The following is a 14,420-nucleotide window of genomic DNA, read 5'->3' on the forward strand; positions in this document are numbered from 1 at the left end:
GGACTGGTTAGACAGTGGGTGCAGCCCACAGAGGGCAAGCCAAAGCAGGATGGGGCATTGCCTCATCCAGGAAGCACAAGGAGTTGAGGAACCCCATCCCCTAGAAGAGGGAAGCCATGAGGGACTGTGCCAGGAGGAATGGTGCACTGCAGCCCAGATACTACACTTTTCCCATGGTCTTCACAACCCACAGACCAGGAGATTCCTTCAGGTGCCTACGCCACCAGGTCCCTGGGTTTCAAGCACAAAACTGGGAAGCCTTTTGGGCAGACACTGAGCTAGCTACAGGAGTTTTTTTTTTTTTTCACACCCCAGTGGCTCCTGGAACACCAGCAAGATAGAACCATTCACCCCCTGGAAACGGGGCTGAAGCCAGGGAGCCAAGTGGTCTAGCTCAGCAGATCCCACCGCCATGGAGCCCAGCAAGCTAAGATCCACTGACTTAAAATTCTCGCTGCCAGCACAGCAGTCTCAAGTCGACCTGGGATGCTCGAGCCTGGTGGCGGGGAGGGGCATCCGCCATTCCTGAGGCTTGGATCAGCTGCTTTCTCTCACAGTGTAAACAAAGCTGCTGGGAAGTTCCAACTGGGGGGAGCCCACCACAGCACGGCAAAGCCACTGTAACCAGACTGCCTCTCCAGATTCCTCCTCTCTAGGCAAGGCATCTCGGAAAGAAAGGCAGCAGCCCCAGTCATGGGCTTATAAATGAAACTCCCATCTCCCTGGGACAGAGCACTTGGCGGAAGGGGCAGCTGTGGGTGCAGCTTCAGCAGACTTAAACATTCCAACCTGCCAGCTCTACAGAGAGCAGCGCATCTCTCATCACAGTGCTCGAGCTCTGCTAAAGGACAGACTGCCTCCTCAAGTGGGTCCCTGACACCCGTGCCTCCTGACTGGGAGATACCCAACACCTCATACAGGAGAGATCTGGCTGACATCTAGCGGGTGCCCCTCTGGGATAAAGCTTCCAGAAGAGGGAACAGACAGCAGTCTTTGCTGTTCTACAGCCTCTGATGGTGACACCCTGGCAGAAAGGGTCTGGAGTGGACCTCCAGCAAACTCCAGCAGACCTGCAACAGAGAGGCCTGACTGCTAGAAGGAAAGCTAACAAACAGAAAGGAATAGCAACAATATGAACAAAAAGGACGTCCACACAGAAATTCCATCCAAAGGTCACCAACATCAAAGACCAAAGGTAGATAAATCCACAAAGATGGGGAAAAACCAACACAAAAAGACTGAAAATTCCAACAACCAGAATGCCTCTTCTCTTCCAAAGGATCACAACTACTCGCTAGCAAGGTACAAAACTGGATGGAGAACGATTTTGATGAACTGACAGAAGTGGGCTTCAGAAAGTGGGTAGTAACAAACTCCTCCGAGCTAAAGAAGCATATTCTAACCCAATGCAAGGAAGCTAAGAACCTTGAAAAAAGGTTAGAGGAATTGCTAGCTAGAATAACCAGTGTAGAGAAGAACATAAATGACCTGATAAAGCTGAAAAACACAGCATGAGAATTTCGTGAAGCATAAACAAGTATCAATAGCCTAATCGATCAAGCAAAAGAAAGGATATCAGAGATTGAAGATCAACTTAATGAAATAAAGTATGAAGATAAGATCAGAGAAAAAAGAACAAAATGGAATGAACAAAGCCTCCAAAAAATATGTGACTATGTGAAAAGACCAAACCTACATTTGTACCTGAAAGTGACGGGGGAGAATGGAACCAAGTTGGAAAACACTCTTCAAGATATTATCCAGGAGAACTTGCCCAATCTAGCAAGACAGGCCAACATTCAAGTTCAGGAAATACAGAGAATACCACAAAGATACTCCTTGAGAAGAGCAACTCCAAGACACATAATTGTTAGATTCGCCAAGGTTGAAATGAAGGAAAAAATATTAAGGGCAGCCAGAGAGAAAGGTCGGGTTACCCACAAAGGGAAGACCATCAGACTACCAGCAGATCTCTCTGCAGAAACCCTACAAGCCAGAAGAGAGTGGGGGCCAATATACAACATTCTTAAAAAAAAAGAATTTTCAACCCAGAATTTCATATCCAGCCAAACTAAGCTTCATAAGCAAAGGAAAAATAAAATCCTTTACAGACAAGCAAATGCTGAGAGATTTTGTCACCAGGTCTGCCTTACAAGAGCTCCTGAAGGAAGGACTAAACATGGAAAGGAATAACTGGGACCAGCCACTGCAAAAACACACCAAATTGTAAAGACCATCGATACTATGAAGAAACTGCATCAACTAACGGGCAAAATAACCAGCTAGCATCACAATGACAGGATCAAATTCACACATAACGAAATTTACCTTAAATGTAAACGAGCTAAATACCCCAATTAAAAGACACAGACTGGCAAATTGGATAAAGAGTCAAGACCCATTGGTGTGCTGTATTCAGGAGACCCATCTCACATGCAAAGATACACATAGGCTCAAAATAAAGGGATGGAGGAATATTTACCAAGCAAATGGAAAGCAAAAAAACAAACAAACAAAAAAAATCAGGGTTGCAATCCTAGTCTCTTATAAAACAGACTTTAAAGCAGCAAAGATCAAAAAAGACAAAGAAGAGCATCACACAGTGGTAAAGGGGCCAATGCAACAAGAAGAGCTAACCATCCTAAATATATATGCACCCAATACAGGAGCACCCAGATTCATTAAGCAAGTTCTTAGAGACCTACAAACAGACTTAGACTCCCCCACAATAATACTGGGAGACTTTAACACCCCCCTGTCAATATTAGACAGATCAACAAGACAGAAAATTAACAAGGATATTCAGGACTTGAACTCAGTTCTGGACCAAGCAGACCTAAAAGACATCTACAGAACTCTCCACCTCAAATCCACAGAATATACATTCTTTTCAGCAGCACATTGCATTTGTTCTAAAATTGAACACATAATTGGAAGTAAAACACTCCTAAGCAAATGCAAAAGAATGGAAATCATAACAAACAGTCTCTCAGACCACAGTGCAATCAAACTAGAACTCAGGATAAAGAAACTCACTCAAAACCACCCAACTACATGGGAACTGAACAATCTGCTCCTGAATGACTACTGGGTAAATAATGAAATGAAGGCAGAAATAAATAAGTTCTTTGAAACCAATGAGAACAAAGACACAATGTAGTAGAATCTCTGGGACACAGCTAAAGCAGTGTTTAGAAGGAAATTTTAGCACTAAATTCACAAACAAGAAAGCAGGAAAGATTTAAAATCGACACCCTAACATCACAATTAAAAGAACTAGAGAAGCAAGAGCAAACAAATTCAAAAGCTAGCAGAAGACAAGAAATAACTAAGATCAGAGCAGAACTGAAGGAGACAGAGACACAAAAAACCCTTTTAAAAAAAACCAATGGATCCAGGAGCTAGTTTTTTGAAAAGATTAACAAAATAGATAGACTGCTAGCCAGACTAATAAAGAAGAAAAGAGAGAAGAATCAAATAGACACAATAAAAAATGATAAAGGGGAGATCAACACTGATCCCACAGTAATACAAACTACCATCAGAGAATACTATAAACACTTCTATGCAAATAAACTGGAAAATCTAGAAGAAATGGATAAATCCCTGGACACATACACCCTCCCAAGACTAAACCAGGAAGAAGCTGGATCCCTGAATAGACCAATCACAAGTTCGGAAATTGAGGCAGTACTTCATAGCCTACCAACCAAAAAAAAAAAAAAAAACCCAGAACCAGATGGATTCACAGCCGAATTATCCCAGAGGTACAAAGAGGAGCTGATACCATTCCTTCTGAAACTATTCCAAACAACAGAAAAAGAGGGACTCCTCCCTAACTCATTTTGTGAGGCCAGCATCATCCTGATACCAAAACCTGACAGAGACACAACAAAAAAAGAAAATTTCTGGCCAATATCCCTGATGATCATCGATGCAAAAATCTTCAGTAAAATACTGGCAAACCGAATCCAGCAGCACATCTAAAAGCTTATCCACTACAATCAAGTCAGCTTCACCACTGGGATGCAAGGCTGGTTCAACATACACAAATCAATAAACATAATCCATCATATAAACAGAACCAATGACAAAAACCACATGGTTATCTCAATAGATGCAGAAAAGGCCTTCAACAAAATTCAACAGCCCTACATGCTAAAAACTCTCAATAAACTAGGTATTGATGGAATGTATCTCAAACTAATAAGAGCTATTTATGACAAACCCACAGCCAAAATCACACTGAATGGGCAAAAACTGGAAGCACTCCCTTTTAAAACCGGCACAAGGCAAGGATGTCCTCTCTCATCACTCCTACTCAACACTGTGTTGGAAGTTCTGGCCAGGGCAATCAGGCAAGAGAAAGAAATAAAGGGTATTCAAATAGGAAGAGAAGTCAAATTGTCTCCGTTTGCAGATGACAAGATTGTATATTTAGAAAACCCCATTGTCTCAGCCCAAAATCTCTTTAAGCTGATAAACAACTTCAGCAAAGTCTCAGGATACACAATCAATGTGCAAAAATCACAAGCAATCCTATACACCTATAATAGACAAACAGAAAGACAAATCATGAGTGAACTCCCATTCACAATTGCTACAAAAAGAATTTAATACCTAGGAATACAACTTACAAAGGATGTGAAGGACCTCTTCAAGGAGAACCACAAACCACTGCTCAAGGAAATAAGAGAGGACACAAACAAATAGAAAAACATTTAATGCTTATGGATAGGAAGAATCAATATGGTAAAAATGGCCATACTGCCCAAAGTAATTTATAGATTCAATGCTATCCCCATCAAGCTACATTGACTTTCCTCACAGAATTAGAAAAAGCTACTTTAAATTTCATATGGAACCAAAAAAGAGCCTGTATAGCCAAGACAATCCTAAGCAAAAAGAACAGAGCTGGAGGCATCACACTGCCTGACTTCAAACATACTACAAGGCTACAGTAACCAAAACAGCATCATACTGGTACCAAAACAGATATGTAGACCAATGGAACAGAACAGAGGCCTCAGACATAATGCCACACATCTACAACTGTCTGATCTTTGACAAACCTGACAAAAACAAGCAATGGGGAAAGGATTCCCCATTTAATAAATGGTCCTGGGAAAACTGGCCAAACATATGCAGAAAACTGAAACTGGATCCCTTCCTTATACCTTATACAAAAATTAACTCAAGATGGACTAAAGACTTAAACATAAGACCTAAAACCATAAAAACCCTAGAAGAAAACCTAGGCAACACCATTCAGGACATAGGCATGGCAAAGACTTCGTGACTAAAACACCAAAAGCAATGGCAACAAAAGCCAAAATTGACAAATGGGATCTAGTTAAACTAAAGAGTTTCTGCACAGCAAAAGAAACTATCATCAGAGTGAACAGGCAACCTATAGAATGGGAGAAAATTTTTGCAATTTTCCACCTGACAAAGGGCTAATATCCAGAATCTACAAGGAACTTAAACAAATTTACAAGAAAAAAACAAACAACCCCATCAAAAAGTGGGTGAAGGATATGAACAGATACTTCTCAAAAGAAGATATTTATGCGGCCAACAAACATATAAAAAAAAGCTCATCATCACTGGTCATTAGATAAATGCAAATCAAAACCACAATGAGATACCATCTCATGGCAGTTAGGATGGTGATCATTAAAAAGTCAGTAAACAACAGATGTTGGAGAGGATGTGGAGAAATAGAAACACTTTTACACTGTTGGTGCGAGTGTAAATTAGTTCAACCATTGTGGAAGACAGTGTGGCGATTCCTCAAGGATCTAGAGCCAGAAATACCATCTGACCCAGCAATCCCATTACTGGGTATATACCCAAAGGATTATAAATCATTCTACTATAAAGACACCACGTGCAAATGTATGTTTATTGCAGCACTGTTCACAATAGCAAAGACTTAGAACCAACCCAAATGTTCATCAGTGATAAATTGGATAAAGAAAATGTGGGACATGGAGTACTATGTAGCCATAAAAAAGGATGAGTTCTTGTCCTTTGCAGGGACATGGATGAAACTGGAAACCGTCATTCTCAGCAAACTAACACAGGAACAGAAAACCAAGCACCGCATGTGCTCGCTCATAAGTGGATGTTGAACAATGAGAACATGGGGACACAGGGAGGAGAACATCACACACCAGGGCCTGTCAGGGGGTGGGGGGATAGGGGAGGGATAGCATTAGAAGAAATACCTAACACAGATGACAGGTTGATGGATGTGGCAAACCACCATGGCATGTGTATACCTATGTAACAAACCTGCACTTTCTGCACATGTATCCCAAAACTTGAAGTATTAAAAAAATAAAAATTAAAAAAAATCTAAAAAAGATAAAAATTTTTAAAAGCAACAGTGTGAATAATTTGCACTGTTGTCCAATTCTACAATAATTTCTCCATAGAGAATCCTCTGACCAAAAAAACCCATAATTTTTCAATTCCTCATTATAATTCTTCTTTAAAGAATATAATTTATGATACAATAAAACAAATGTGTATGTTTAAAAGTTTAAACCTATCTTCAAAGTTCCCTGAAGATTCATTCTCTTGTTTGACATTGACTTGACTACTGTAAGTAAATATTTCAAAAAATGTAAAATATCTTTCATAAGGAAGCCCATAAAGTGTCTTATCTTAGCCCAAAATGCAAACTAAAAAGCAGCTCCATGCCATGTTTTTGCTAAATGTCATCACTTAGATGTCTAACTCACCAACCAAGACTTGAGCAAAAACACAAATAGACCCAAACAAGACTTTGTAAAGAGATTCAAAAAATATTCAGGCCTGAAAAATGTGTTCCTGCCCACATTATTGGCCCAGCAAATACATCCCATCTGGGCAAATGATCAGAGAAGTGCTGAAAAGAGAAAAAAAAATTAACCTCCTCAAATGTCTATAATTCTGAGCATTGAAAATTTTTTTTTGCTTAAACCAAAGAAGTTTGGCTTCTTCAGATTTTTATTGCAAGCCTTGCAGGCTATCTAGAGACCTAACCCGGAATAATTCACCAAAAGTAAAAATTTCTTATTTTCTTATGTTTTATTTTTAAGATATGAGCAATTCTGATGTCTAATGTAATCTGTATCTTTATTTCTTTTAATATGAAAATAATGTGAGTTTTTCCTTTAAAATTCTTAAAGTAAATGAGAAGCTCCAGAAAACTGTGTTGTGCTTATCCCGTGAATTTGTCCCTAAGTACAGGCCAGATTGGAAAACTTGGAATTAAATGTATTAAAGACCCCAGTCAGATTAGAATGGGAATGGGTTCTTAGGGGAGGCATATTTGGGGTTGATTTTGATCAACTGTTAACAGCATTGCCTAGACTAGTTCATCAGAAGAACTGGCAGATCTTTTAACAAGGCCCTGAGGCAGTGAAACCAAAAGAGCAAGTTTATACAGCAGAGGTGCCAGAAAAGCCAGGTGAGGAGGTTGACCCACAAGCTATGGAGTGGTCTAGGTGGGATAGGCAAAGGAGACAGTCATGCCACTAAGAAGTGGCAAGCCTGGAGTTTGAATCAGTGGACAAAAAAAAAAAGAGAGAGAGAGAAAGGTTTCTGAAAGAGGAATAGAGGACCCAGAAATAAATATTTCCCACATCTCATGCTTATCAAGAGTATTCCCACCAGTATTACCAGGAATGAAAACATAAACATCTGCTTCAAACATAATCACTGCAGAGAATTGGTAAGTGGCTGATACAGGCTCGTTCTAGTGGTTCGCTGGAGTCCATAAGAGTGGAACAAGAGATAAAGAAAGACTACTTCTTAGGCACAGTTACATGTTCCCTTTGCCATTCCCACCAAACACTGATTTGCAGTGGTCATCACCTAAGCAGCAAATAAACTATTTTTCAGGTAATAAAGGCAAAGTTAAAGATACAAAGATACAAGAAGCATTTTTTAATTTACAAAATAGAATAAAGAAACACAAAATAGGGTCATCGATGTCAAGCAATTAATAATTTCCTAAACAAACATAACCCTGGATTTCAAAAGCACACTCGTCAATTACAGACAGACTAGCCCAAAAGATGACTAAGGGATAATATCTAGGTTACAGAACGCCTCTCAAATGTCTGAGATACACACATTCCAGAGTACCATGAAAACTAAACAAACAAGAAAGCAACACTTAAACACCCGAGATTTCCCAGAATTTGTATAAAATAGCATGCTAACTCATTCTGGAAAGCACGGACTGCTTAAACTTTCAGATATAGAAGGGAAGATGAATCTGTTCACTGCTTTCTGTCTTCTACCTCCCCCTGAGTGTTCTCCACATTTAAGAGAAGGTTTTTGCTGAAAAGTAAAATACTCCTTGGCATTAGGAAGAGCAGCATACTTTGCATTCTTTTTTTTTTTTTTTTCAAAATTGCATCAAAATCTCCTTTGAAAGCAAGGATTGTTTTATTTATTTGCTTTGTATCCTCTATGGTCAGAGCTCTATAAAAGATAATCCAATCAGTTCTGCAACAATAAACAGTATGTCTCGGAAGGTATCACAAAAATCCTTAAAGCACAGTTAATTTTAAAACTTATTATTATTAATTATTATTAAAGAAAGGGTCTTGCTCCATTCCTCAAATTAAAGTGCAGTGGTGCAGTCATAGCTCACTGTAACCCCACACTTCTGGGTTCAAGAGATCCTCCTGCTTCAACCTCCTGAGTAGCTAGGACTACAAGTGCATGCTACTATACCCAGCTAATTTTTTGTATTATTTTTTTGTAGACATGGGGTTTCGCCATGTTGCCTAGTTTTGAACTCTTGACCTCAAATGATCCTCTGGCCTCAACCTCCCAAAGTGCTGGGATTACAGGTGTGAGCCATCACACCTGGCCTTAATTTAAAAATCAATGAAAACAATTATTTCTACTTTGGCATCAAAAATAAGTGCCTAGGCCAGGTGCATTGGCTCACACCTGTAATCTCAGCACTTTGGGAGGTCGAGGCAGGCAGATCACCTGAGGTCAGGAGTTCGAGACCAGCTGGTCAACGTGGTGAAACCCAATCTCTACTAAAAAAAAAATTCAAAACTTAGCCAGGCATGGTGGTGCTGTAATTCAGCTACTTGGGAGGCAGAGGCAGAAGAATTGCTTGAACCCAAGGAGCCGAGATCAGGCCATTGCACTCCAGTCTGGGAAAAAAAAGAAAAAAGAAAAGAAAAATTGCCTGCATAACACTATTCTGTAGAAAGATTTAAAAAAAAAAAAAACTGATCTGTATTGCCATATTTAAAAAAAAAAAAAAAAAAAAAAAAAAGTTGGGAATTACCATAGCAGCCCTTACCTGCTTCTCTGTGCAGGACCCCCTAAGGTAGAATACAAAATGTCATCCACTGTTTCCTGCCTTGAATATCAGGTCACAGGCTGCTGTCCCTCCTTCCCCTAGGGCAGCATACCCTCACCAGCAATTCAACTGTTCTGGCAAGAGCAGCCTGCAGCCTGAGCAGAGCCTTCCCTCTCACCTCCTCTTCCCCTCAGAAAGGTGTTGCAAGAGCTGCTCCCTGCTGCCCTCTGTCTTCGAAAGCTCAATTTGGTTAATTCCTCCACAGCCTTTTTTCCCCTATCTTTACGCACATACATAAACACACTTTTTCTTCTTTTCTCCCATCCTTGCCCAGTTACTGAGAGAAAAAAAAAATATATATATATATATATGGCGATATAGTGGATACTGTGATTTCAGGAAGGACCGGAACCAATTCCACCAACGGCTGTGGTGTTGGTGGCTGTATTAGTCCATTTTCATGCTTCTGATAAAGACATACCCGAGAGTGAGTAATTTATCAAGAAAAAGGAGTAATGGACTCACAGTTCCGCGTGGCTGGGGAAGCCTCACAATCACGGCAGAAGGTGAAAGGCAGGTCTTAACATGGCGGCAGACAGGAGAGAATCAGAGAGCCAAGCGAAAGGGTTTCCCCTTATAAAACCGTAGGATCTCGTGAGAATTATTCATTACCACGAGAACAGTAGAGGGGAAACTGCCCCCATGATTCCATTATCTCCCACCAGGTTCCCGCCACCACACATGATAATCACAGAAGCTAAAACTCAAGATGAGATTTGGGTGGGGACACAGCCAAACCATATCAGTGGCCATGGTACTCAGGAGACTTTGTCCCTGGGAATTGCTTTCAGCTGGGGAGTTGCATGCTGCAAGTCACACCTCTCCTGAAGTGGCCCCTATCCACTCACTGATCAATGAGGAGGCAGACAACTGAAGGGTTGTGTCTGCTTCAGGGCTGCCCTGCCATCAGCCAAGTCCTTTGCAGTAGCTGCATCTCCTGTTCTCCAGTTCTACTTCCCTTACTCCACAGGGGTTGATTCAGAGCGGCTCCCCAGTCAACTACGCTCACAGTCTGAATTCCAGGAAACTGACCCAAGATACCCATCCCTTTTTCCCCACATTCTTTCTTTCTTGTCATTTTTATAGAGACAGGTGTCTCTAGGATGCCCACGCTGGAGTGCAGTACTGCGATCACAGCTCAAGGTAACCTTGAACTCTGGGGTTCAAGTGATCCTCCAGCCTCAGCCTCTGGAGTCGCTGGGACTACAGTCATGATCCTTCACACTCTCAAGGCTCTGTATTCTTTCTTTGTGTTTAAAAATGAACCTTGGGGTGACTGATCAATGCTAGTAAAACATGGGTGTCAAAGTAAACTTTTAAGGAAAATTATTCCTTAACTTCTAAAGCCTTCAAATATGCTGAGAATTTCCTCCTCGATAATCTCCACAAGTCTCCAAAGTTCTCCTCTCCTCCTCTAATTAAAAATGCCACTGTCAAAGCCATATTGTAGAAAAAAGAAATTATTTTTATTAATTTGGTTATGTTCAGTTATGATTAATGGATTTGCAAACACAGTCTGCATACCTAAACTATAACATTTGATTTCTCTGCTTCTTTTCATTGCAAATGTCCATTAGTTCATCTAGGTTTGAATTGGATTTCCATGAGCTGGCTTTTTGTTCCTTCTTTTCTTTTATTATTTTTGGTAGAAAAATTATTTTTAAGTTCAAAACAACTGACAGTGAAATAAACTGTTGGAACTCAAATCGCCTGAAAGTAAGAGTTCACAATGGCTTCAAATAATTAGCTTTGGAAAGAGAGAAGCCTCACACCATAGCAGGGAGGTGAAACGAAGCTTCAGACTCCCCGACCCCCGAAGACACAGCTTCCCAGTAGCTTCACTGCGTAATGGCAGAAGGGTCCCAGCTGGACTGTTGCAGTTTAATTTCCCTGACTCCAGATCACTGCTTGGACCACACCTTTATGACTAAACAGTCCAGCCAGTCACAGGGCAATTGGGACAATGAGGTCATACGTACCACAGGCAAACCAGCCATTCTTCTCTGCTTATCAGGGCATGCGAGGACACCTACTGCACAGTCCATAAGCTTCTCCAAACCCTTTTTTGGGAAGTGAAATAGGACTGAATATTTCATTACATCTCTGAGTGACTTAAAAACATTTTTTTCATTTATTCTTTTTTTAATATTTTTTAAGTTCCAGGGTACATGTGCAGGTTTGTTACATAGGTAAACATGTGCCATGGTGGTTTGCTGCACCTATCAACCCATCACCTAGGTATTAAGCCCAGCATGCATTAGCTCTTTTTCCTGATGCTCTCCCCACAATGACCTCCCCTAATAGGTCCCAGTATGTGTTGTTCCCCTCCCTGTGTCCATGTGTTCTCATTGTTCAGCTCCCACTTATGAGTGAGAACATGCAGTGTTTGGTTTCCTATCCCTCTGTTAGTTTGCTGAGGATAATAGTTTCCAGTTTCATCCATGTCCTGGCAAAAGACATGATCTTGTTCCTTTTTATGGCTGTATAGTATTCCATGGTGTATGTGTACCATATTTTCTTTATCCAGTCTATCATCGATGGGCATTTGGTTTGATTCCATGTCTTTGCTATTGTGAATAGTGCTGCAATGGACATATGCATGCATGTATCTTTATAACAGAATACTTTGTATTCCTTTGGGTATATACCCAGTAATGGGATTGTTAGGTCAAATGGCATTTCCAGTTCCAAATCTTTGAGAAATTGCCACACTGTCTTCCACAGTGGTTGAACTAATTTAACTTTAAAAAATCTTTATCGGCAGTACTCTCTGAGAGACTAGAGTTATACATTAACAAGGCCAGACCTTACCATTTACATGAGAGCAAAGACTAAAAATAATAACTGCAGAACAGAGACATACCAGCCAAAATGATGTAGATGGGCAGACCTTCTTTTTCACAGCAAGACTTCTAGGAAGGAAGCAGCGTGTTCACATGCATTCTGACAGGCTTCTTATCTCTTTGTGGCTGAGTAGCAAACCGTTCAAATACTGGCTCCTTTGAGGAACACTAGTTCAGAGAAACCAAAAGTCACAGCACTACCAAAGCTGCTGATTTTGAGATGCTGATGCAATGTTTTGCTCTTCTTTAAGTAAGGGAAAATTTCCTCTTCCCCTTTGGCATGGATAACAAAGTAATACTGCCTCCTGCTCCCAATGACCCCTCTCCTTAAGACTCAGGCACAAGCCCATGGGACCTGGGCCAGGGGACAGTCTGGAAAGTAGATACCATGAGTTGTTCCACATCTCTTACACTCCAGCAGCAAGGCATTGTCTTAGTTTAAGCTCCTTTGCTAGATTATTATTGCTCTTTGAAAGTGTTGTTTCCCAACCAAGGGTCTGGCCATGCCTGTGATGCCTGGAGGATCATCAAATGTCACCAGCCTGGAATGCCTGGAGGACCATCACCTCTACCTCCCACCTCAAACCATGGCATTGAATAACATACTTAAGGAAACAAGATGCTGACATATCGGCTGGGTAGGCCCGGTTGATTCCCTGCTAAGTACAACCAATTGATTTCCCTACCTTTGAAGTTGCATTTTATAAGGGCATTAGAAAGATTTGTTGATAACGATAAAGCCTATATTATGGAATTAACTATAGTTTACTGAATAAATAACACAATCATACATTTACACAAAAAAAAAATGCAAATGATATAGTACTAGCAGCAGGGTATGACACTGATATTCTCTATCAATCCTTCCTCAGTAGCATATTGGTAAATTCCACATGTAGCTAAAGAAATATCTCTCCATTTTTTTTTCAAATTATCTTCCACTATTCTGCTGCTGTGGTGGCATTGCTTATTGACTCTCTTTACCTCCATATGAGTTCGCATCCCCTTCTGTACCAGACCATTACTTCCTTCTATCAAGACTTGTATTCATCTATTCATTCATTCAACAAATACGGTTTAGGATCTTCTGTGTGCTGGAGTATTGTTGTAGGTGTTGGAGATACAAAGATAAAGCAGATACAGCCCCCTTCCAGTTTCTCTAGGATCCGGCAGCAGGGAAGACTGAAAAAGGAAATGAACCTTGTAATGAGTTTTTTTAACTACTGTATTTCATTGTCTTTGTGTTTGTCTTCAAGATCACTTTATTGTCAAGTAGGTTTTTTTAGACAAACTCTTGCTCTGTCACCCAGGCTGAAGTGCAGTGGCACAATCTCAGCTCACTGCAACCTCCACCTCCCAGCTTCAAGCAATTCTCCTGCCTCAGCCTCCCAAGTAGCTGAGACTACAAGCACGTGCCACCACATCCAGTTTATTTTTGTATTTTTAGTAGAGAGAGGTGAGGTTTCACCATGTTGGCCAGGCTGATCTCGAACTCCTGACCTCAGTTGATCCACCTACCTCGGCCTCCCAAAGTGCTGGGATTACAAGCGTGAGGATTTTAATTGACATAAGCAAATGAGAGAAAAACAAAGGTAGATTTGTGAAATAAAAGATGACTTTATGCCAAATGAAAGCAAAGGAGGTTTAGGTGCCAAGTATCTCTGTAGTTCAAATGGAGAAATGGTGGAGAAATTGAGGCCACTCCAATGTGTTGTGCAACAGCATAAACATGCCAAATTCCAAAACCTGTACCATGACAGCCAGTAATACATTCACACTGCAAGTAGCCGTTTAATTTTCTCAAAACTTCATCTGTCACACCAAATTTATGTTGTTAATTTGAGTTTTACTGGTTTTAGAGTTTTATTCTTCCGTTTGTAAATTTGTTTCAGTTTTATAATCAGAAGAGCTATAAGCATCAGCCTTTATACCTAGTTTTATGTTTGCACTTATGTAAGTAACATCGTCATTAAATTAAGTTAACAATGACACTGAGGAAAACTGTTCCTCATGTTCATATAAGCTTTGAAAACTAATCTTTTACATTAACGGTGGTTGTTCCTAGCCATGGAGTTATCATTCCAGCTCCTATTGATGGAGTCGGCCCTGTTTTCAATTTTTTAGTTGATCTGAGAGATGAAAGAAACAGTCCCTTTTTGTTATCTAGAGGCTTGAGGGGACACTTCTGGCCT

The 14,420-nt window shown here is 40.5% G+C and overlaps 1 long non-coding RNA gene across 1 annotated transcript in view; it reads right to left on the reverse strand.

The window, feature by feature from the left end:
• LOC119625295 (uncharacterized) overlaps positions 1 to 9,575 on the reverse strand; it is a 74,644-nt gene extending 65,069 nt beyond the window's left edge. The window contains exon 1 of the long non-coding RNA XR_005241439.2: positions 9,326 to 9,575. This is a non-coding gene — a long non-coding RNA (uncharacterized lncRNA). The remainder of the gene's footprint in view (positions 1 to 9,325) is intronic.
• Between the last annotated feature and the right edge of the window lie 4,845 nt (positions 9,576 to 14,420).

This window comes from Chlorocebus sabaeus, chromosome 10 (genome assembly GCF_047675955.1).
Source record: "Chlorocebus sabaeus isolate Y175 chromosome 10, mChlSab1.0.hap1, whole genome shotgun sequence".
Taxonomy (NCBI): domain Eukaryota; kingdom Metazoa; phylum Chordata; class Mammalia; order Primates; family Cercopithecidae; genus Chlorocebus; species Chlorocebus sabaeus.